Here is a 5076-nt window from a genome sequence, read left to right on the forward strand (position 1 = left end):
ATATATATATATATATATATATATATATATCATGGGGCAACAAGAGCGAGACTCCGTCTATATACATGAATTGACAACATGCTTTGTCTAACAAATGTGAAGTTATACTTCCAACAAATGTGAAGCTATACTTCCAATAAACACAACAAAGTACTTGTGAAAGTACTTGTGAAACAGTCAGTCTTTGGGGACTCGGTTTTGATTATTTAAAAGGCAAAGGAAGAGAGAAAAACTAATTTCCACTTGGACAGGGGTTTGTTTTTCTTGTTCATTTGAAATCAGAGCCAACAGTAATAATGGTTTTCTATGACCCTAACGCTCTCTCTTCATTAAGAGCAGACTGATTGGTCTTCATTAGACCAGACTCTGAACAAACAGGTCATTTTCTATAGAAGAGCTATGATACATGTGCTTCCTATTGCCAGATTTGAAACCTCCATATATTTTAGCTGAATGTCAATCCTTTGCATGTTGACTACAGAGGCACATTTTAGGATCATGGGTTAGGGCTGGTGATTACTGAAAATGATTACTTATTATAATTAATAACAGCATAGCAAGGATTTCAGTCTGCTTTGTTTGGCATCAAATAAAAGGTTTGAAAGACACTCGTTTTTCTTAGCCCTGCACCTCAGAATGAAATACTTGCTGTCCTTGTTTTCCAGTACTGAATATGATATAGGAGATAAAGCAATTTGCTGAACGTAAAACAGAACAAAAGTTGAGCAGGAAAAGTTTTGGGAGTAAAACTTCAAGCTTAGTAATAATTAGGCACCTAGTTTCATTGCCTAACTTTCTCATGCATAGTACTGCCTTGGCTCATACTGGGTGCACTACCATTTCCTCTTCATTTTCTATAACACTTATTTGTCCCGGAGCTTACAAGAAGCAACATCACACGGTGACAGATATGGCACTATCTTAACAGAAATTTCAACAAAACAGAGCTCAGTTGGGATTCAAACATACAGAAGAATGAGTCAAGCTCTGCAACATATCATTTAATCATTATTTTTAAAATTTACCTCAAAAAATCAAGTGTCATATTTCTCTTGGAAAATCAAATCCTGTACTAGCAAATGATCAATTTGTTGCCAAAGGTTACAAGACAATAAAGTAAAAGGCCAAACACAAAAGAAGCTCATAGAGACTTATGATAAATTTGATTGTGGACAGAAATATTTTTCAATTGTTTAGACAGATGTTGTAATTGAAATCTAATTTTTGGAGAAATGTAATAAATTGAGGTCACTAGTAATTTCAACACATTAAAATCATCTATGTAGATGGTCTGAATGCTAAGATAATGTAGCATTAAACACTAGCATTACATTGGTTCAGCATGTTATGTGTTATAATTGATTCTCTCTCTAGCATTATTAATAATTCGATCATAATTACTGGTTCTAAGACATAAGAATTGATATGTTAAGGAATTCTCAGTTTTACATTCCCACTACCTTTTTAATCTACATGCTAATCAATAGAATAAGTCATGCCAACTTAGATTTAGAAACCAGACCTATTCTAAGACCACAATACTGTGTTTTCCTAAGAAAATGTTTTTACCTGCTTTGCCTAATCCAATTAAAAATACTCTAATTTTAAATAGCTCACAGAACAGCACATGTAACTCTTACAGTTATATAATGATTCTTTTCTTAATTACATTTTAAGACAACCCAGATCTGAAAAGCAATCTATTATTCCCCTGTCAGACTCAGAGAAGACTGATATGTCCAAGTGTATGCTTCCTGGTTTATACCAAATTGATGTCTATGTCTGCAGGAAACCAATACACTGGATGATTGAAACTGTTCAATAAATTCAGGAAAAGTAAAAGAAAAGTATCTATCTGATTATTTTGGCTAGAATCACCAAATATTCGTTATTTAAAATGGGTTCCATGCAATATTTTATAGATATCTCATGCACAAAAGCATAAAGTTGTCATATTTCTTTCACATTATTTGACTCAACATAATATTCACCTTCTTTGGCAATTTAGATTTTGCTTCAGTGATGGCAGTAGATACTGGTACTTTATTATTTCACTTCAGATAATAATTGCATTTCTATTTCTTTTTCATTACAAATCAATAATGCAATTAACATAACAAGATCCCGAGAGCTATTTCTGTAATTATTGCACTTATAAGGAAAAGAATCTCCGCATAAGATGTAAAACAGCTTGAAACAAAGACATAAAGCTGGTTCCAGAAAACCACCCCTGAGAAAAAGAAAATAGTGTACTTTTTATGTGACCTTTTTCTTTTTTAAAAGATTTTGTAAGGACTAAAGAAAGAATATCACAAATCAAATATAGAACTCACTCTATTCACTGCAAGAAACAACATATTCCAGTCTTGGCTCCTAAAAAAAATGTGCTGTCCTTCAGTTATGTTGATACTATTTAATATCATTATTTCCTTTATTTTTTAACTTGTTGACAAACAACTTTAGTACCTGAATAGGAAACTAAGAAATCTGATCATGCATATATGCTACTTACTGTTGTAATCAAATAACACTTATAACCCAGTTAATCTGATGTATATAATGGCAGTCATGAATTGTTTGCAGGATAATTAGGCAAAAATGTAAGTAGTTAGCATACATAGTGCTAATTGATTACTATTAATATTTACAAGGACATATCCTGCTCTCTGTCTCTCTCACACACACAAGCACATGCATTCTTCTTGTCTCCCATTTTTAGGTCTCCCATTTTTCAGCCAATTATATCAGCATTTGAATTTCATAGACTGTGAATATTAATGACAGTAAGAGGCAGTGGCAGAGATTCTTATTAAGATAGATCACATACTTAGACAGTTAACGTTGGTAGATGCAAGTATCAGGAGTCACAGCAAGGTTCATTAAGGTGAATAGTTAGTGTTGAAAGGTCTTGGCATATGAGTAGACAATGAAATTCAATAACATATGGTGTACAGAAGTGGAGCTCTAAGGCCCCACTTAGCAATGAAACGCAATAAGATATGGTATACAGAAGTGGAACGCTAAGGCCCCACTTAGCATCTCAGAACTGAGGTGTCAAAAAGTCCATGATTAACGCATAGTGACAACTGGTGGCCGATAGAGCAGCAGGGGGCAGTCTCACGTCCGAAGAGGGACTATGCCTTTAGTCAGGTCAGAGAGGACTCTAATGGCAAAGATTAAATGGCTTCTGATCCAGGTAACATGAGGATTATTATTTCTGAAGTAATACTTGAAAACTCATCAGAATGTATGCCTTATGTCAAAAATCAGCCAGAGTGAGCACTGTAACTGGAAATCAAGGCATTTCACTCCCCTACTGAACACTTCCAGTTGTATTCCTTCATATCTAGAATGAAATCTAAACTCCTTATCGTGGTATACAAGGTTTACTAAAACTAACCTCATCCTTACACTGCCTTTTGCATTTTCCCTGGAATATGCTAAAGTCAGTGTCATCTCTGGGCCTTCAGACTTTCTGTCCTCTTTGCCTGCAATTATGGCTCATTCCCTTAATTCACTAAAGTATTAAAGTCTGTGTTCAAATGTCACCTTCTCAGAGATAACCTCTCTGAAACCCTATCAAAGACAGCACCCCCTTTGTTCTATAGCACCTTATCAGTTTTTTCTTTGTATAAGACATTATTGAATATGTTTGTTTATTTTACCAGAATATCAGCTCCATGAAGACAGAGCTTTCTGTCTGTTGTGTCAACTTGTATCACTAACATCAGATTTGGAATTACTGCTATGAAGCTAATGAAACTTACATTCCAGGGGCTTTTACTTGTATAGGACCCTTTCAAGGCCTTGCATGCAATACTGTAGTTATGATTTGCAGTTTACTTTCCTAAGTGGGTCTATCAAGTTTGTGTAAGCTTTAGACTTCACTAAACCCCAACTTAGCATCTAGTGCCTGGTACCTCATGAGCCCTCAATAAATATTTTTTAATTAAATAATTTTAAAATGAATAAATACCTTAAATACTTTGGGATAAAAATATTTGTTAGATTTTTCCTTAATAGCAAGTTTTGGTAAGGATTGGGCTTAAGTTTAAATGCTTAAGAATGTTGGCTATACATTGAGGATATGGGAAAGGGGCTATTCTGGTGTATCTGGAAGAGATACTAGAAAAGGATGCTGCAGGCTCTAAAGACAATCTTTGCTTACTTCGTAATTTTTCTTAGTGGTAGGACACCAAATTAAGATCGAGGTATACATTATGGATTTACTCCCCTAATAAATGGTGTTCCAATTATAATTACACTCCTTGTGACACAGCTCTCTTTCTCTTAACGTTTCTTAAGATATGAGCTATCCCTTCTGGTATATCCAGGGAGTATCCATATTTTAAGGAAATCACTGGAGCATGACTGCCTCCTTATTACTAAACTGGATTTTTTTTTCCTTTTCTCCACATTATTTTTACAGTCCCCAAGGCTTTTAAGAAAGTTTATGGATTCAATCAGGGTTGTGCCATAAAGTGGCATTTGACTGGTAGAAAAATAGACACTTGCTGTATGCATACCTTTTAAATATAGTTAAATACACACATATGTATATATTTATATATACACATGCACACATATCTTACACACGCAGACAGGGAGAGAGTGAGTGAGTTAGCAAATAAACCTTAGGATTTATTTTCACTTGTTAATAGTAACTCCTTCGTAGTATCATCCAGCTCTTCCTGAACCGTTAATAAGGAATTCATAAAAATGAGCCACTAATAAAAAAGAGTTTAGTTAAATAATACATTATACTTTAAATTACAGTCAAAACTAGTTACAGTGGAAACTATCTACAAATTGATCACTCTCAATTTATAGACGCCCATCTGCCTTGGTTTTTAATCTACTCAAAGTATTTTTTGGCCACTAGCACTGCCTGAGGCAAATTTATATCAACCTGACCAAAAGCAATAGAAGGTCTTGCTTCAGAGGTTCTCATTGCTTAAAGCTACAATACCTCTTTAAAAGCTCCAAGGTGTTATAATTAAAAATGTATCAATTGCTTAACTTGTCAACCAAAGGCAGTTATTGTAAAGCACTATTTCCCCTCAAACAGTTAGACCC

The sequence above is a fragment of the Theropithecus gelada genome, chromosome X (assembly GCF_003255815.1).
Source record: "Theropithecus gelada isolate Dixy chromosome X, Tgel_1.0, whole genome shotgun sequence".
NCBI lineage: Eukaryota > Metazoa > Chordata > Mammalia > Primates > Cercopithecidae > Theropithecus > Theropithecus gelada.